At 40.4% G+C, this 21421-nt stretch overlaps 1 protein-coding gene across 1 annotated transcript in view; it reads left to right on the top strand.

Annotated features, from left to right (window-relative positions):
• Positions 1-16740: 16740 nt before the first annotated feature.
• LOC142311419 (phosphatidate phosphatase LPIN3-like) overlaps positions 16741-21421 on the top strand; it is an 88510-nt gene continuing 83829 nt past the window's right edge. Inside the window, exon 1 of the mRNA XM_075349819.1 lies at positions 16741-16810. The gene's annotated coding sequence lies outside the window, so the exon portion shown is untranslated. The remainder of the gene's footprint in view (positions 16811-21421) is intronic.

Genomic DNA, 21421 nt, shown 5'->3' with positions numbered 1-21421 from the left:
TACCCGATGTTTACCTTAGTTACCAGTCTCCGCAGCTTCCAGACGGCAGCTCCGTGCAAGCGCAGCGTCGCTTGCACGTCGCTGCTGGCTGGGGGCTGTTCACTGGTCGCTGGTGAGATCTGCCTGTTTGACAGCTCACCAGCGACCATGTAGCGATGCAGCAGCGATCCTGACCAGGTCAGATCGCTGGTCGGATCGCTGCTGCATCGCTAAGTGTGAAGGTACCCTAAGTCTATCGAGTTAATCCTATAACCTAACATGTTGGTCCAGAGGTAGGCAAAAACTCCTTGAACAAGCTGCTTATTAAGGGACAAATTCTTTCCTGACTCTAAAAAAATCAAACTGGTTCTCTAGATGAACGTCCCATCAAAAAATAGAGTACCCATAACCTGAAATATTATATACAGGTGAAATAAGTATTGAACACGTCACCAATATTCTAAGTAAATAATTTTCTAAAGATGCTATTGACTTGAATTTATCACCAGATATCGGTAACAACCCCTTCAATTTACACAGGCAAATAAACCAAAACATAGATGGCCATAAATGAAGCTATGTGTAATAATGAGAAATGTGTAAAGGAACTGGGAGTAAACAACGTGGAGACCTCTGCACTGGTGGAGAAACAATGAAAGAGCCAATACACTTAGTACAGAGAAGGATGGTTTATTTAAAAATGATTACACTTGTTCCTCAGGAAACCCCTTTGATTGGAGATGACAGCTTCAAAACACCTCCTTTATGGAGAAACTAGTCGAATACATTGCTCAAGTGTGATTTTCTTTCACACAAACACTCTTCACATCTGAAGGTTCCATGTGCTCCTTCCATGAACTCTGAGCTTTAGTTCCTTCTGTATATTTTCTATTGAATTCAGGTTTGGTGATTGGCTGAGCCATTTTAGCAGCTTTATTTTCTTTCTCTGAAACTAATTGAGAGATTCAATGGCTGTTTGTTTGGGATCATTGTCTTATTTAAATGTTCACCCTCATTTCATCTTCATCATCCTGGTAGATGGCATTTCTTTTTGCTCTTTATTTTATGGGACAGTACATTTTATTACTCTGATCACTGATATAATCCACTGCAATGCACGATCATTGCAGTGGATTATATGTCAGTGCTGCACTCACAGCATTGACACTTTGCCTTGCACACCATGCATATTACCGTTCTCTGCCACGATGAGCGCCAGATGCTCCCGGATCTCTTGGCGGTCACCGCCGGTGCCCATGAAGATTTTTAGTGAAGTGACCCTGGGTTGCTGTCCGGAACCCGGACTGAGCCTCCTGCTCCAAGCCACGGGCCCACGAAGAGAAACACTCGTCTTCAGTTGCCAGTGCTAGGTGTTCTCCCAAGCTGTTCCCAGGAAGGTTCTCCTCTAAGTGTGTTGGTTGCTCCTACTTCTACCCCATGTGGTGCCCGCCCCCGGTGGTTGTCCTAGCAACTGAGGAAGTCCCATGCTTCATGATGGCTGGCTACCCTGTCTGCCCTAGTCCAACCCTCTGTGAGTAAGCACCTGCTGTTGTTCGTGTGTGTTTTGTGAAGGCACCGGCAGGTTAACCCCCTCCTGACTCGGATAGATACTACCCCTGAAAAGTGGTGTAATACCCTGTGACATCTGAAGCCCAGGGGTGCCACATAAACACACACCTCCCCCTCACTGAAGAGACTATAGCTGTGTAAGTTAGCAGTCCAATTATAGTTCTCCTTCAGCCATGTCTCCATTATTCCCATGATTTCATAATTGTCTTCCAGTATTATTATTCATTTTAATTCATCAATTTTGTTGGCGAGGCTTCTGGCATTAGTGTACATGCACTTTTTGTATTTTCTGTATCCCTCTTCCTCAACTTTGTATTGACTGTTCTAACACATTCCCCCATTCTATAATGGAATGGTAATGGCATCCCCCGCTACCAGTACCTGTCTGGCCTGCCCTCCACTCCTATTTTCCCCCTGAGGTCACGTGCACATGTTGAGTATTTGATGAATTTTTATTTGTAAGCCAAAACCAGGAGTGGAACAATCAGGGGAAAAGTATATGTGTAACACGGAGATCTACACAAACTTCACCGATTGTCATGGCAGCATTAGCCTCCGCTTTTTAACAGTGCTGAGGTATAAGTGAATACCGCTGACTCGCTAGTGAAAATCCTGTGGGTGACAGCTGATATCCATGGGCATTGGCCCTGACCGGTTTTGGAGCCAATCATGGCCGATTAACCCCTTAAATACTACTGTCAATAGTGGCAGCATTATCTAAGTGGTTAGGCTGTGGTTACAAAAGCCCCCAGGATCAGACCTCGCGATTATAATAGCATTTGCCGATCGTTGGCATTGTACCGTAGGGTCATCTGATGACCTGAGGGTATAGTGGCCGGTAAGATACAACTATAAGCAGTGTCTTACAGGCTGTATCACTGAGACTGACAGATCGCATGTGCTGCTTCTGAGATCAGTGATGAAACTGAAAAAAAAATCATGTCCCACAGTGACACTAAGTGAAAAAATAAAAAAGTTAAAATGTGTAAAAAAAACAAACAAAAATAAACAACCCACAAATCATAAAAACCCATTTCGCCACTAAAAAAGCAGTTTTGTGTTCAAACAAAAATAAACAAAGAAACACACCAATACTTGGTTTTGCTGCTTCCGAAACGACCCGATCTATAAAAATGTCACGTTACTTAGTCCGTATGGCAAATACCGAAAAAATAAAAAACGCACCAAAAATGGCATTCTTTCATTAGACTGACACACAAAAAAAGTGAAAAAATGAAAAGTCATATGTAAAAAAATGGTAGAAATTATTATAACGCCAAATCATCCTCCAAACAAGCCCTTAAATGGCTCATTCTGAAAAGGAAAAAAAAGTTAGTTCTCAGAATATAAAGATGCAAAAAACAATTATTTGTAGTAAAGATTTTAGTGTGTAAAAGTAGCAAAGCATAAAAAAGTGATATGTCTGGTATTGCGGTAATCGTATTAACCCGAAGAATATAGCGGCCTTATCACTTTTACTGTACAGGGAACTGCACAAAAAAGTGTGTGTATTTGCACAGGTTACTATAGGAACAAAATAAACTGTTAGTATAAGAAGCTTATGTGTGAGGTAATATAATGTAGCTGGGGTGATGGATAGAGAGAGAGACAGAAAGAGAGACATAAGCACAGACAGAGACAGACAGACAGAGACACAGACAGAGACAGACGGGAAAAGAGAGAGAGATAGAGACAGATGCTGGAGGTGGGGAGACAAAAGGCGCAAATAGGGTCTTATCCGGTAAACCAGAAATGACGGAAAGGTATGGTAACACTCACCTGATCAGGTTGTGCCAGTCACAACTCCTGAAATCGCATGTGAGTGTCAGCTTGGTTAGAAAGCAGCGGCCCCGTGAAACAGCAAAAATCATATATGAAAATAGAAAAACGGGTTTTAGCCGCGCTAAAAAACCACTGGTGCAGAATTAATGAAGAAGTTTCTTTTTTATTATAGCATTTCCAACGCGTTTCAGAGACTGGAACCGTCTCCTTCCTCAGGGAAAAAAGAAATCATGCAGCTGTCTAACAGTCAAGTGTTATAAAGGAGGATAAAGACTGCCACGTTGACAGCCATGACGTCATCCACCCACTCTGTTTGCAGGGCAATGACTCATATGCACGTGGAGAACATACAAAAAATCACAATTAAATACAACAAATTATTGTAAAACACAAATTACTGCATGCGATAAAAATAAACATTAATAAAAGGTTTTTTTAAAACAAGTTTTTCGTGGTCCATTTTTGACAAATAGAATTTTTAAGATTTACAGGGAAAATTCATAAAACAGGGGGTTAAAATGAAAATGGAGAGGTACGAACCTATGGACAAATACTAGTATGCACAGGGATTAAACCACCAAACCATTCCTCCAAATGCATCTGGTGGGCTTGGTGGAAAAAGGGATGGAATATCATGAAATAGCACAAAGAGATCAGTTAATAAAGGCAGACGCCCTTAAAAAATGTGAAAATTTAATGAATTTCTATGTAAATATGAACTGTAGAATTGTGCAAGTACAAAAACGTGATAAATGTTAGATCCATTTACTGTATCAAGCTTTCCTGCTTGCAAGGGTCAAAGTGAAGAATTTGAAACATAGAGGGGCTGATGTGAAAGAATCTGACATAAAATGGAAAGAAACCGCATCTATAGCAGGAAGCAAGTGCCAGTGGTGACGGGGTGAAATGAGTTCAGACCGTGGGAAAGAAACAAACTGCGCAAGCGCATGGAAAGGATATAACCTTGCCGGGGTGACGAAAGTTCAGACCGCAAGGAAATGTGTTCAGTGGCACAGAGTGGAGGGTGAATATACAAGTGAAAGTGCACTGTGCAAGGATGAAGGGTGTTCGTGGCTAATAATTAAACTAATACAGTTGTCGGGATGACTGATGGAAACCAAATAGGGGTGAAATACTTGTGAAATTAAAACACTCCAAAGAAAGGGTATTACACCAAGCTAATGAAAAAAAAATGGATATCATACGGGGATGAGAAGTACATGGAGCTAGCGGTAATTCCGGCATTTCTATAAAGGAGAGAAACCAGGAGGGCCAAATGTGTTAATAAATGTTAAAAAATATATTAAGAATAATAAAATGTACTAAATATAAAGATAATAATAAGGCATCTATTAATACCAATTATTATTATCTTTTGGATTTATTGGAAAGGGAAAGTATACAATATTAGTAGATTAATACTTTAAAATTGTAGTGAAAACACGCTGGAAAAAATGAAACTAGCGAATCGTAAACATGTGTTGAAAATGTAAAAATTACAAATAACGTGCCAAAGCACTGTAAAGGATAAAGTCCCCTTTACTCATGGGAAAGGATGTCTATCTCTTTTTACATTATAACATAGCTATTCACAAAACTGCACCATAACAAATTTTTTAAAAAAATATAAAAGATCCTACCCGTAGGTATGAATTACAAATACCTAGGGGCGGCTTGCATTGCCAGGGCTTTAAAAAGACTAAAATAGACCATAAAACACTGATTTTAAAATAGGCTAGAGGACACTAACAACGGACATAAAAGTATTGAACAGCACATTGACATAGAAATGAATTAATAAAATAAATCGGAGACTTCATTAAGTCCAAAAGGTTTCAGGGTATTTAATTTATAAATCCAGAAAGTCTCTTTCCTGCTGAGGGTTTCAGCCCTATTGTGTACAGCAGGGTCAATCTGTTCAATTGGTGTAATTTTAAAATCAGGATTTTTATTATGCTGTAAAACACAATGTTTAGAAAGGCCATGTAGAAGGAAGCCCGTTTTTATATTGTGGCGATGCGAATTTAATCTGTTATGCAGTGCTTGGCTCGTTCTACCCACATACTGTTTGCCGCATATACAATCAACTAGATAAATAACAAAATTTGATTGGCATGTCAAATGATTCTTTATCTTAAAAAATTCCTTCCCATTGAATGCACAAAAAGAAGTTCTCCCATGGTAAATGGTTTTACAACACAAGCAATTCCTAGAGCCACATCTAAATACACCCACTGGGGCTGGAAAAAAGTTTTTTGTGGTGGGTTTAGTCCTTAGTTTGCTGGGTGCTAATATATTTTTGATAGTGGGTGCTCGTCTGAATGTCACACCCGGGGAGGGAGGAAGTATAGGACTCAGGATGGGGTCATTCTGTAGGATCTCCCAATGTTTGGCCAGGATATTTTTAATCGACATATTGTCACTACTAAAGGTAGTGATAAGGTTCAGGCTGAAATCCTGCTTGGCTTTTTTTCTAACACAATCATTGGTGAGAGTGTTTTTATCATTTCTTTGCTCAATGGGGGGCAAACTTGAACGGGTCTTAATGAGGTCTATTTGTTTTAGTTTAGATGATTCTTGATAAGCCCTCCGAATAAGAGGTTTGGGGTATCCTTTTTCCTCAAAACGTTGTTTCAATATAACCACCTGATCATTAAAATCATTGTCCTGAGTACAGTTCCTCCTGATTCTTTTATACTGGTTTAGGGGGATATTCTGCAGCCATTTATTGTAATGCTCACTATTGTAGTCAATGTAGCTATTAGCGTCAACCTTTTTGAAATGGGTCTTAGTGACAATCTTGTGGTCCTGGTGGAAAATGACCAAATCTAAAAAGTGTATGCTATCATGGCATACTGATGAAGTGAAGTTAAGACCCCAATCGTTGCTGTTAAGGTCATCAAGGAGAACTGTGATGTTAGAATAGCTGCTGTCCCAGATGATAAACAGGTCGTCTATGAACCTTTTATAAAGGACAATCCCCTCTTTATGTCGGCCACCCGTGATGTAAATCATCTCAAAAATCCCCATAAATAAATTTGCATAGGAACATGCAGCCTTCGATCCCATGGCCGTTCCGAGTCGCTGATGGTATATTATATTATTGAAAGTAAAATAATTATTGTGAAGGATAAAATTCATGCCTTCCAGAATAAACCTCCTTTGTATAAGTGGAATATTAACATCATTTTCTAGGAATTGGGAAATACAGAACAAGCCAAGGTGATGCTGTATATTCGAGTATAAAGAAGCCACATCTATGGTTACAAACACGTAAGAATCTTTCCATACAATATCACTAATATTCTCTATGAGATGAGCAGAGTCCCTGATGTGGCTATTTAATCTTAACACATATGGTTGCAGGAATAGATCCATATAGTTAGCAAGATTGGAAGTCAAAGAGTCAATACCCGCAATTATAGGTCTACCTGGGGGGTTATGGATATCTTTGTGAATCTTGGGAAGATGATAAAAAAATGCCATTATTGGATTTTTAATTTGCAGGAATCTCTTTTCAGTGGGATTTAAGATGTTATTTCCAATTGCTTTCTGGATGAGCATATTATAGGCAGCAATAGCCTGGTCATATTCCACTCTATCTGCAGTTCTATAGTAGACCGGGTCTGACAGAATCCGATGGGCCTCTTTTAGGTAGTCAGTACGGTTTTGGATTACAATTCCACCCCCTTTATCGGCTGCTCTAATGACTATAGTGCCATTATTTTTTAAGGCTGACAGGGCTTCCCTTTCACGAAAGGATAGGTTATATTTAGTTTTCCTTTTTTGATTAATGGCTTCTTTGAGATCTGACAACACCAAATCACAGAACGTTTTTAAAAAATGTCCTTTACTTTGTGTTGGATAGAACCTGGACTTTGGTTTGACTGCCACATGAAGAAATGGGGTATTCTCAGCAATAGTGGTGGAAGGGATATTGTCACCCTTGAGTAAGAAATGCCTTTTTAGTGTCAGCCTCCTAATGAAGCTTTGAACATCCAAAAAAGTATCAAAATCTTTTGATCTAAATGAGGGGCAAAACGATAGACCTTTATTAAGTACCCTATTTTCTGCTTCACTGAGAGTGTAATTAGAAAGGTTAAAAATATTATTGGTGTCCCTAGTAGAATTATTGTAATGATCAGCAGATAGTACGGCGTTGGTGTTTAGGTCACCTTTAATAATAGTAGTATTTAAGTGGCCCTTTTTTCTTTTTTGTTTAGACTTGAGCCCTGCTCTTGTTCCTCTATGGTACTTTTTCTTTTCTTGGTGGATGGTTTTGGGGTTAAAAAATCCGTTATTAGATTAGTTTTTGGAAATTTGGCCGATGGGAGGAAAGGGACAAGTGGAGCGGTCATTTTGGTGTTGTCTATAATAATTTTCTCTGTGCCCAGAGAAGTGACAGGTGTAATATTGGAAACCTGCGAAGGGGGAATTTGATCCTCATGAATGGACAGGTTCAGAAGATCAATGAAGTCGATCTCCTGGTTTTTGTCAGCCAGCGGTAGGGGGGACTCTGACTCCAGTCGGGCTCTCAAAGCTTCATTAGGAGGCTGACACTAAAAAGGCATTTCTTACTCAAGGGTGACAATATCCCTTCCACCACTATTGCTGAGAATACCCCATTTCTTCATGTGGCAGTCAAACCAAAGTCCAGGTTCTATCCAACACAAAGTAAAGGACATTTTTTAAAAACGTTCTGTGATTTGGTGTTGTCAGATCTCAAAGAAGCCATTAATCAAAAAAGGAAAACTAAATATAACCTATCCTTTCGTGAAAGGGAAGCCCTGTCAGCCTTAAAAAATAATGGCACTATAGTCATTAGAGCAGCCGATAAAGGGGGTGGAATTGTAATCCAAAACCGTACTGACTACCTAAAAGAGGCCCATCGGATTCTGTCAGACCCGGTCTACTATAGAACTGCAGATAGAGTGGAATATGACCAGGCTATTGCTGCCTATAATATGCTCATCCAGAAAGCAATTGGAAATAACATCTTAAATCCCACTGAAAAGAGATTCCTGCAAATTAAAAATCCAATAATGGCATTTTTTTATCATCTTCCCAAGATTCACAAAGATATCCATAACCCCCCAGGTAGACCTATAATTGCGGGTATTGACTCTTTGACTTCCAATCTTGCTAACTATATGGATCTATTCCTGCAACCATATGTGTTAAGATTAAATAGCCACATCAGGGACTCTGCTCATCTCATAGAGAATATTAGTGATATTGTATGGAAAGATTCTTACGTGTTTGTAACCATAGATGTGGCTTCTTTATACTCGAATATACAGCATCACCTTGGCTTGTTCTGTATTTCCCAATTCCTAGAAAATGATGTTAATATTCCCCTTATACAAAGGAGGTTTATTCTGGAAGGCATGAATTTTATCCTTCACAATAATTATTTTACTTTCAATAATATAATATACCATCAGCGACTCGGAACGGCCATGGGATCAAAGGCTGCATGTTCCTATGCAAATTTATTTATGGGGATTTTTGAGTTGATTTACATCACGGGTGGCCGACATAAAGAGGGGATTGTCCTTTATAAAAGGTTCATAGACGACCTGTTTATCATCTGGGACAGCAGCTATTCTAACATCACAGTTCTCCTTGATGACCTTAACAGCAACGATTGGGGTCTTAACTTCACTTCATCAGTATGCCATGATAGCATACACTTTTTAGATTTGGTCATTTTCCACCAGGACCACAAGATTGTCACTAAGACCCATTTCAAAAAGGTTGACGCTAATAGCTACATTGACTACAATAGTGAGCATTACAATAAATGGCTGCAGAATATCCCCCTAAACCAGTATAAAAGAATCAGGAGGAACTGTACTCAGGACAATGATTTTAATGATCAGGTGGTTATATTGAAACAACGTTTTGAGGAAAAAGGATACCCCAAACCTCTTATTCGGAGGGCTTATCAAGAATCATCTAAACTAAAACAAATAGACCTCATTAAGACCCGTTCAAGTTTGCCCCCCATTGAGCAAAGAAATGATAAAAACACTCTCACCAATGATTGTGTTAGAAAAAAAGCCAAGCAGGATTTCAGCCTGAACCTTATCACTACCTTTAGTAGTGACAATATGTCGATTAAAAATATCCTGGCCAAACATTGGGAGATCCTACAGAATGACCCCATCCTGAGTCCTATACTTCCTCCCTCCCCGGGTGTGACATTCAGACGAGCACCCACTATCAAAAATATATTAGCACCCAGCAAACTAAGGACTAAACCCACCACAAAAAACTTTTTTCCAGCCCCAGTGGGTGTATTTAGATGTGGCTCTAGGAATTGCTTGTGTTGTAAAACCATTTACCATGGGAGAACTTCTTTTTGTGCATTCAATGGGAAGGAATTTTTTAAGATAAAGAATCATTTGACATGCCAATCAAATTTTGTTATTTATCTAGTTGATTGTATATGCGGCAAACAGTATGTGGGTAGAACGAGCCAAGCACTGCATAACAGATTAAATTCGCATCGCCACAATATAAAAACGGGCTTCCTTCTACATGGCCTTTCTAAACATTGTGTTTTACAGCATAATAAAAATCCTGATTTTAAAATTACACCAATTGAACAGATTGACCCTGCTGTACACAATAGGGCTGAAACCCTCAGCAGGAAAGAGACTTTCTGGATTTATAAATTAAATACCCTGAAACCTTTTGGACTTAATGAAGTCTCCGATTTATTTTATTAATTCATTTCTATGTCAATGTGCTGTTCAATACTTTTATGTCCATTGTTAGTGTCCTCTAGCCTATTTTAAAATCAGTGTTTTATGGTCTATTTTAGTCTTTTTAAAGCCCTGGCAATGCAAGCCGCCCCTAGGTATTTGTAATTCATACCTACGGGTAGGATCTTTTATATTTTTTTAAAAAATTTGTTATGGTGCAGTTTTGTGAATAGCTATGTTATAATGTAAAAAGAGATAGACATCCTTTCCCATGAGTAAAGGGGACTTTATCCTTTACAGTGCTTTGGCACGTTATTTGTAATTTTTACATTTTCAACACATGTTTACGATTCGCTAGTTTCATTTTTTCCAGCGTGTTTTCACTACAATTTTAAAGTATTAATCTACTAATATTGTATACTTTCCCTTTCCAATAAATCCAAAAGATAATAATAATTGGTATTAATAGATGCCTTATTATTATCTTTATATTTAGTACATTTTATTATTCTTAATATATTTTTTAACATTTATTAACACATTTGGCCCTCCTGGTTTCTCTCCTTTATAGAAATGCCGGAATTACCGCTAGCTCCATGTACTTCTCATCCCCGTATGATATCCATTTTTTTTTCATTAGCTTGGTGTAATACCCTTTCTTTGGAGTGTTTTAATTTCACAAGTATTTCACCCCTATTTGGTTTCCATCAGTCATCCCGACAACTGTATTAGTTTAATTATTAGCCACGAACACCCTTCATCCTTGCACAGTGCACTTTCACTTGTATATTCACCCTCCACTCTGTGCCACTGAACACATTTCCTTGCGGTCTGAACTTTCGTCACCCCGGCAAGGTTATATCCTTTCCATGCGCTTGCGCAGTTTGTTTCTTTCCCACGGTCTGAACTCATTTCACCCCGTCACCACTGGCACTTGCTTCCTGCTATAGATGCGGTTTCTTTCCATTTTATGTCAGATTCTTTCACATCAGCCCCTCTATGTTTCAAATTCTTCACTTTGACCCTTGCAAGCAGGAAAGCTTGATACAGTAAATGGATCTAACATTTATCACGTTTTTGTACTTGCACAATTCTACAGTTCATATTTACATAGAAATTCATTAAATTTTCACATTTTTTAAGGGCGTCTGCCTTTATTAACTGATCTCTTTGTGCTATTTCATGATATTCCATCCCTTTTTCCACCAAGCCCACCAGATGCATTTGGAGGAATGGTTTGGTGGTTTAATCCCTGTGCATACTAGTATTTGTCCATAGGTTCGTACCTCTCCATTTTCATTTTAACCCCCTGTTTTATGAATTTTCCCTGTAAATCTTAAAAATTCTATTTGTCAAAAATGGACCACGAAAAACTTGTTTTAAAAAAACCTTTTATTAATGTTTATTTTTATCGCATGCAGTAATTTGTGTTTTACAATAATTTGTTGTATTTAATTGTGATTTTTTGTATGTTCTCCACGTGCATATGAGTCATTGCCCTGCAAACAGAGTGGGTGGATGACGTCATGGCTGTCAACGTGGCAGTCTTTATCGTCCTTTATAACACTTGACTGTTAGACAGCTGCATGATTTCTTTTTTCCCTGAGGAAGGAGACGGTTCCAGTCTCTGAAACGCGTTGGAAATGCTATAATAAAAAAGAAACTTCTTCATTAATTCTGCACCAGTGGTTTTTTAGCGCGGCTAAAACCCGTTTTTCTATTTTCATATAAGAGATAGAGACAGACAGAGATAGACGTGGAAAGAAACAGAGACAGACGGGCAAAGAGACAGCCCGGGAAAGAGACAGCCCTGGAAAGAGAGAGACAGGCAAAGAGAGAGACGGGCAAAGAGAGAGATGGGCAAAGAGAGAGACCTGGAAAGAGAGAGACCTGGAAAGAGACAGACCTGGAAAAAGACAGACCTGGAAAGAGACAAACGGGCAAAGAGACAGCCCTGAAAAGAGACAGCCCTGGAAAGAGACAGCCCGGGAAAGAGACAGCCCGGGAAAGAGACAGCCCGTGAAAGAGACAGCCCGTGAAAGAGACAGACCTGGAAAGAGACAGACCTGGAAAGAGACAAAGACAGACGGGTAATGAGACAGACGGGGAAAGAGAGAGACACACAGACACACACAGAGACAGACAGAGATAGAGAGAGACAGACAGACACAGAGATGGAGACAGATAGACTGATACAATTACAGACAGAGACATAGACACAGACAGACAATGAAAGAGACAGACAGAGACAGCAACACACAGACAGAGACTGGGAGAGAGACAGAGAGACAGTTACTATCCCGGGCAACGCCCGGGTACTATAGCTAGTATATATATATATATATATATATATATATATATATATATATATAAATAATGTGTGAATTGCTGGTTTTTATAAGTGATATAAGTGACTGGTATATATAAGTGAATTGCTGTGTTTTCTTAAATCTGAAAAATCTGAATAACAAGCAATCAAAAAAATGTTATGTGCCCCACAATGGCACCAAGAAAATCTTCAACCTGTTGCACAAAAAAATAAGCCCTTGTACAGATCTGTTTACCAAAATATAAAAGAGTTACATCTCTCAGAATATTGCATCGGAAATATATATTTATTATTAAAAAAAAAACCATTTTTATTGTGTGATAGAAGCAAAACATAAAAAAGCTGTTTAGGCCCCTTAGGGGCCATGTAAATGCAACATGGTACCCGCAATCTATTTCAGACAAATTTGTCTTCCAAAATTCAAGTGACACTCCTTCCCTTTTGAGCCTGGGCATTTGTCCAAACAGAGATTTCTGACCACGTGTTTGGTATCAATACTCTCAAAAGAAACTGAGTAATACATTTTGGTGTCTATTTTGTCCTGTTATTTCTTGTAAAAGTGTATAAATTGGGGCTAAAGCAACATTTTTAGGTAAAATGTAATTTTTGTTTTATTCCATTCTACTTTGCATTCTTTCCTGTGAAGCACCTAAAGGCTTAATCAACTTCTTGGAACTCTTTTTGAGCAGTGTGAGGGGTGCAGGTTTTAGGATAGAGTCACTTGGGTATTTTCTGTCACCAAGACCTCTCAAAGTCACTTCAAATGTGATGTGGTCCTTAAAACATGGTTATATAAATTTTGTTGGAAAAATTAGAAATTGCTGATGAACTTTGAACTCTTCTAACTTCTTGACAAAAGCAATTGTTTCAAAAATTGCACTAATGTAAAGTAGACAAGTAGACATGTGGGAAATGTTATTTATTAACTATTTGTGACATCATTTTCTGTTTTAAAGGCATAAAAAAAATTCAAAATTTTCTCAAAATGTCAGATTTTTTCACAAATAAACACAAAAAATATAGTCCTAAATTTACCACTATCGTGAAGCACATGTCATGAAAAAACAATATCAGACTCACTGGGATCCATTGTAGCGTTCCAGAGTTATTACAAGCTCATCTCAATAAATTAGAATTTCATCAAAAAGCAAATTTATATCAGTAATTCGATACAAAAAGGGAAACGCATATATTATATAGAGTCATTACACACAGAGTGATCTATTTCAAGTGTTTATTTCTGTTAATGTTGATGATTATGGCTTACAGCTCTGTGTGTAATGACTCTATATAATATATGCGTTTCCCTTTTTTTGTATTGAATTACTGAAATAAATTTACTTTTTGACGATATTCTAATTTATTGAGATGACTTGTATCTCATAAACTGATACCGGAGAACAATAGAGAAGGGGTTTATGCCGCGCTATTCATCAGGAAGGAGAACAGAGAGATGATCAATGTTCCTTTATTGTAGCTTGTGTCTACGCGTTTCAGGAGCTCTGCTCCCTTCATCAGGACATACAGCACAAAAACAACATATCTAGAGATACCGGGTAAGACCCTATTGCGCTTTTTCTCTCCACAGTTTACTTCATAAACTGATACCGGTCAGAGTTCTAAAATGTGACCTGGTCAAAATAGGCTCTGCTAAAGTCCCTGAATCAAAGGTCACTGAATCTCAAGTCACACACTTCAAACAAATTCCACATTAAATAAATCACAATCTCAATCCCTCACCATTTCAATGCTTTTAGAGATGGTTTATTTTGCTTAGCTGCAATACAACCTACAATTCACTGCAATGTTTGCCAAAGGGACAATGAATCTCTACATACAAATATATCATATACAAATAGTTTGTGTACGTGTTACTTAAAGGGGTTGTCTGGGCTGAGAAGTGCACAGTGCCAAATCCTGACAATGTGTCATGCGAGTGGGATCTCGTGACCGTATGTATGCGATTTGCACACTTGCAGTTAGGTGCCCACTAGACTTTACTTGTCTTCTCTCAAAGTTCTAGCAGAGGAGAGTCTAGTTGTCACATGACCGCTAGTTTTCAAATTGCGTACATGTGACCCCACATTTGCATGGGGAATAGGGACAGAATTCGCATCACACACAGTCATGATTTTGCAATCTGCAGTCACATCGAGTCGTTTCTCCAGACTTTTCTACTCTACTCTAATCATTATACTATACATAACATATTAGATCTCTGGATTGCACACTCACATGTATATTTACAATTGTGTTAGTATAGTAACCATTTCTTACATATCCCCAGATTCTTTCTATAATTCGCATTGAAGTCATTGGAGAGAGGCATGGTCATGCATCATCTCTTCATTGACTTCTACTGGACAAGTAGCTGTTGGGTAAGGGTACTTTCACACCTCCGGTTTATCTTCTGCGGCACAATCCGGCACTTTGCAGGAAAATCGCAACCGGTTTTTTTTGCTGCCGGTTGCGATTTTCCTGCATAGACTTTAATTAGTGCCGCATTGTGCCGCATGGCCTTGCGTTCCATCCGGTTTTTGCCGCATGCGGCAGATTTAGCCGATGCGGTGGCCGGATGGAACGTTGCCTGGCACGTTTTTTCGTGCGGCAAAAAAAAGCGCATCGCGCCGCATTCGTCCGATGCGGCGCATCTCTCAATGCATGCCTATGGCGGCCGGATGCGGCGCGATGCGGCAAATACCGCATCCGGCCGCCGCATGCGGTTTTTGCCACTGCGCATGCTCAGTAGCATGACGCAAGCGGCAAAAACCGGGCGGGCCGCAGGGTAAAAACTTATGCAAAGGATGCGGTGTTTTCACCGCATCCGTTGCATAGCTTGCACAGCCGGATTGAGCCGCAGGGCTCAAGCCGGATGTGTGAAAGTTGCCTAATGCTGAATGGAGGACCCCAGCTATAAAGCAAGTGTGGCATATCCTGTGAAATATTTAGAATTGTAGATATTCTCACTGCTTGTATGGAGCAGACACAGGAGCTGGATCCGGTCAATACACAACGTGTGCCAACTGTGTAGCAATAATTGTTGCAAGCTCTGATTGCAAAAGTTTAACCTCTTAAATGCAGCTGTCAAATGTGACAGCATTTATAAAGCTCCAAGATGACACTTGTCATTTTTGACGGCCAACTCGTAACCCTTCATGATGCAGTCATGAGGAGCATGGCATCCAGGGAACTACTGAAGAACTCCATGTCTTCCATGTTAGAACTCTTATAAAGCCCATTCTGTGGCCGGGCATCACAGAAGATGTTCACATTCACAATACACTGCAATACTATACTGTCATAATATAGTATTAATTATTAAATTAAAGCGTTCAAGGTAATACATTAAAAATGTACAAAAAATATATAATGTTTTAAATAACTCATTTTTTTCTTAAAGTAGAATTAGAAAAATGTAGACAATAAAAACTAAAAATAACATGTTTGTCATTACCATATGGATATTGCCAAACTGATAAAATGTCTAAATATTTATCCCATATGGTGAATGTTGAAACTAAAAAGATCAAAGTGGTAGAGCACAATTTCCTTTTTTGCGAAGACACCAATATAAAAATTGGAATAGAGGCATCAAAATGTTGTCGGACTCCAAAGTGGTACCAATAAAACTCCAGCTTACTTAACAACAAAAAACTCCACATCTTTTTTGGTCAAAATAAATGTTTTTTTTTTTTTTTTTTTTTAAAAAAAGCTTGTAGCACGAACAATGGTGACTGAAGACAATTTTCTTTTAAATAGTAAAATAAATATTAATATAAATCTCCAGACCCAGTCAAACATATAAAATTAAGTTACCAGGTATAATTTGTACCACAAAGACTTAAAAACAAAGCCTAAAAAACACCTGAAAAATTGCTGTTTTCCTTTTTATTCCACCTATTTTTTCCATTTGTAGCCTCTTTTTTTCCCCAGTACATTATATGCTAAAATGAACGGTTATTCAGTTAGATTGGTCAGTAATACATATATCGGATAACCTACATTTCGCATTTCTTCTACCCCTAATCTCACAATGTATAATACAGGGTAATATTGTGGTACCGTGTTAGCCAGAAAAATCAATTGAAATACTATGTCCCAAGAATGACAAAAGTATTTTAGGAGTGATACTTTTATAGGCTAACCAGAAAAATTATATTAGCAAGCTTTCAGAGCATCGAGGCTTCTTCTTCAGGCTGAATTACAAATGAATTACCCCTAATCTCAGAAATATTTGCTCCATCCCCAAACTTCAGTTCTGGTTTCTGAGATTACAGGAAAAGTAAAGAATTACTGCTGTGCAATATCGCCCTCTACTGACAAGTGGCTGTAATAACCAGCAGAGGGCGATGAATCCCACAAACTGGTGATGGCTGAATAGGAAGTGAAATGAGAGCAGCGACAATAGTTTCAGAAGTGAGGGGCTAACTGCTGAAAAGAGGTAATATACCAGTGTTATTATGGCTGTGTTTGCTCACTGCAGATTCTATACAGGTTTCAATGATGTTTAGAACCAAAACCTGGATTATTAAGCTGGAAAGCGTTCATTTTCACTACTTGTGAAAATCCAGTTCCTGTTTTGGCCAAGGAAAATAAATGCTAACTGCAGCAACAGTGCACTTTATGAATAGCTGATAGCTACAACTCTGTGAAATTGTAAAGGCCATGTTAGCTCTCCAACCTAAGCCAGAAAAGCCCACATATGCGGAAGACCAGCGGATGCATTAATCAAAGCTTAGGAGGACTTCGGTCTGTTCCCTGGCCAACACCCAACCAAGCTAGGACCATTTACGCAGATAACCAGCGACACAATATGACCGCCAATCAGTAAACCTTTACTATTCAGCAGCTGTTTGACTACTGCATCATTTATACAAGTTACTATGGTTTGTGCTCTGAGTGATCTATACTAGTTACTAAAGTACCGTATGCACACTGAGCGATAAATACTAGTTAATATAGTATGCACCCTTAGTGATCTACACTATATATATATATATATTACTTACCATGGTACTTCCTGGGTGATCTATACTGGTTACTATGGTATGCGGCCTGAGTGATCTATACTGGTTACAATGGTATGTGGCCTCAGTGATCTATACTATTTACTATGGTATCCGGCCTGATTGATCTATACTAGTCACTATAGCATGCGCAGTGAGTGATCTATACTAGTTACTATAGTATGCGCCCTGAACGATCTATACTACTTACTATAATATGCACACTTTGCAATCTATACTTGTTTCTATAATATGCGCCATGAGCGATCTATACTAGTTACTATAGTATGCGTGTACCGCCCCGCGCTCGGTTACCGGCCGAGCCGCTCGGATCCGGGCTCGTTTTGGTGGGTGGCTCGAGCGCCTCCGGACCCGGGGGTCACGTCGCTCTGAAGGGAAGCTGGCGCTACGTGTAGGGATTTTGGTGGGGAGGTTCACGGCCGAGGCCATGGTGTTTAGGGATGTAAGTTCGTGACGCCACCCACAGGTTGTGGTGAGTGTGGACACCACCGCTGCCGTTAACTCGGCTCCCGGGGACGGTGTTGTGCAGCCTGGTGATGGTCCCCGGGCCCGGTGGTTGCAAGGTGTGGGCGTGTTGGTGCGGTGCGCAGCCCGAGGGCACTGTTGTACTCACTATGACAGATACACTGGAGTCTCTGATAAACCAAAAGGATGGTGGTCGGTGCCCGCAGCCGGCTGCGCTTGGTCCCCCACCCGGTTCGGTGGTTCCCGCCTTTCTCCTGCACCTCTTTTTGTAGAACTTGACTGCCTATGCTTCAGCAACGGTAGTCCGCTCCCCGGCTTTATGTGTGTCGGAGAACCCGGTTGCCCGCAGGCACTGGCCCGTGGGATCTCTCTGCCTGTGCGGTGGCTTTCTATCCCTCTCTGTGAGCTGTTGCCGTCTTTCGGGTCTTGGGACAGGAAAGGACCTAAGGTCCAGACCTTAATCAGTGAATTTGACGTGGTCCAGAGGCTTCTGGACCTCGTTCTGGGTCTGAGCACCCCTCCGGTTTCCAGTTGGTTCCCCGGTTCGGTACCGGCGGGCCACTACCCTGCCCTGGTCCCTTACGGTTCCACCAGCCGTCTTCCCGGCTCCTGCAGGCGGCAACCACCGTCTGCCTTCTGGTCACAGGGTACACGGGCTACGACCCAGATCCCTGATAGACGTTTACTCTCTGCTACTACTCTCCTTCACCTCCAAAACTAATCTCATCTGTTGTGTTTTCCCGCCTCAGGCTATCCGAACTCCTCGGTGGGCGTGGCCAACTGCCTGGCTCTGCCCCCTCGTGTGAACGTCAAGACCTGAGAGGAGTGACTCAGGGTTTTCAGGTTGGCTGCTGTTACCTTGTTAGGGGACGGGTGTTTGTGCAAGGGCCTACCTGTTACTGCCTGGCTAGTCCAGGGCGTCACATGCGCAGTAAGCGATATATAGTAGTTAGTATAGTATATGCCCTGAGCGATCTATACTAGTTACTATAGAATGCACACTGAAGGATCTATACTAGTTACTGTAGTATGCGCCCTGAGCAATCTATACTAGTCACTATAGTATGCACCCTGAGCGATCTATACTAGTCACTGTAGTATGCGCCCTGAGCGATATATACTTGTTACTATACTACGCATTCTGAGCGATTCATAATAGTTACTAGAGTATGTGCAGTGAACGATATATACTGGTTACTATAGTTTGTGCCCTGAGCTACAGTAGGCAAAAAAAATATTTAGTCAGCCACCAATTGTGCAAGTTCTCCCACTTAAAAAGATGAGAGAGGCCTGTAATTGACATCATATGTAGACCACAACTATGAGAGACAAAATGAGAAAACAAATCCAGAAAATCACCTTGTCTGATTTGGCAAGATTCTTTTTGAAAATTATGATGGAAAATAAGTATTTAGTCATCTAAAAACATGCAAGATTTCTGGCTCTCACACACTTGTAACTCCTTTTAGAGGCTCCTTTGTCCTCCACTCATTACCTGTAGTAGTGGCTCCTGTTTGAACTTGTTATCAGTATAAAAGATATCTGTTCACAACCTCAAACGGTCACACTCCAAACTTCACTATGGTGAAGACCAAAGAGCTGTCGAAGGACACCAGAAATAAAATTGTAGCCCTGCACCAGGCTGGGAAGACTGAATCTGCAATAGGCAATCAGCTTGGTGAGATGAAATCAACTGTGGGAGCAATAATAAGAAAATGGAAGACAAACAAGGCCACTGATAATCTCCCTCAATCTGGGGCTCCACGCAAGATCTCCTCCCGTTGGGTCAAAATGATCACAAGAACGGTGAGCAAAAATCTCAGAACCACACAGGGGGACCTAGTGAATGACTTGTATAGAGCTGGGATCACAATAACAAAGGCTACCATCAGTAACACACTATGCCACCATGGACTCAGATCCTGCAGTGCCAGACGTGTTCCCTTGCTTAAGCCAGTACATGTCCAGGCCGTCTGAAGTTTGCTAGAGAGCATTTGGATTATCCAGAAGAGTATTGGGAAAATGTCATATGGTCTGATGAAACCAAAGTAGAACTGTTTGGTAGAACCACAACTCGTCTTGTTTGGAGAAGGCAGAATGCTGAGTTGCATCCAAAGAACACCATACCTACTGTGAAGCATGGGGGTGGAAACATCATGCGTTGGGTCTGTTTCTCTGCAATGGGACCAGGATGACTGATCCGTGTACATAAAAGAATAAATGGGGCCATGTATTGTGACATTTTGAGTGCAAACCTCCTTCCATCAGCAAGGGCATTGCTGGGTCTTTCAGCATGATAATAATCCCAAGCACACCGCCAGGGCAACGAAGGAGTGGTTTCGTAAGAAGCATATGAAGGTCCTGGAGTGGCCTAGCCAGTCTCCAGATCTCAACCCCATTGAAAACCTTTGGAGGGAGTTGAAAGTCCATGTTGCCCAGTGACAGGCCGAAAACAACACTGCTCTAGTGGAGATCTGCATGGAGGAGTGGGCCAACATACCACCAACAGTGTGTGCCAACCTTGTGAAGAGTTATAGAAAATGTTTGACATCTGTCATTGCCAACAAAGGATATTTAAGAAAATATTGAGATGAACTTTTGCTATTGACCAAATACTTATTTTCCACCATAATTTGCAAAAAAAATCTTGCCAAATCAGACAAGGTGATTTTCTGGATTTGCTTTCTCATTTTGTCTCTCATAGTTGTAGTCGTCTACCTATGATGTCAATTACAGGCCTCTCATCTTTTTAAGGCTGCTTTCACACCTCCGTTTTTTCCTGTGCGGCACAATCTGGCACTTTGCAGGAAAAACGCAACCTTTTTTTTTTGCTGCCGGTTGCGTTTTCCTGCATAGACTTTAATTAGTGCTGCATTGTGCCGCATAGGCTTGCGTTCCGTCCGTTTTTTGCCGCATGCGGCACATTTAGCCGATGCGGCGGCCGGATAGAACGTTGCCTGGCAAAAAAAAAACCGCATCGATGCGGCGCATTTTTCAATGCATGCTTCTGGACGCCGGATGCGGCGTGATGCGGCAAAAACTGCATCCGGCCGCCGCATGCGGTTTTTGCACTGCGCATGCTCAGTAGCATGCCGCAAGCGGCAAAAACCGGACGGGCCGCATTTAAAAAACGTATGCAAAGGATGCGGCTTTTTCGCCGCATCCATTGCATAGGTTTTAGAGCCGGACTGGCCAGCTCTGCACCTACCGGATGTGTGAAAGCAGCCTAAGTGGGAGAACCTGCACAATTGGTGGCTGACTAAATACTTTTTTTCCCCCATTGCATGTATACTAGTTACTATATTATGAGCCCTGAGCGATCTATACTAGTTACTATACTATGCTCCCTGAACAATCTATACTAGTTAGTATAATATGTATGCGACCTGAGCGTTCTATACTAGTTACTATAGTATGCATCCAAAAAACAAAAAACATTGAGTCAGAATCCATTTCTAATAATTAAAAATAATTTTATTAATCAAAAATACAATAACAAAAAAATAAAGAGCAGTATATACATAAAAGAGACCAGGGTGCGGGAAAAATGGTGGATCTGA

The sequence above is a fragment of the Anomaloglossus baeobatrachus genome, chromosome 5 (genome assembly GCF_048569485.1).
Source record: "Anomaloglossus baeobatrachus isolate aAnoBae1 chromosome 5, aAnoBae1.hap1, whole genome shotgun sequence".
Classification (NCBI taxonomy): Eukaryota; Metazoa; Chordata; class Amphibia; order Anura; family Aromobatidae; genus Anomaloglossus; species Anomaloglossus baeobatrachus.
The sequence above is the reverse complement of the archived record's forward strand: the minus strand, read 5'-3'. Positions and strand labels throughout refer to the sequence as shown.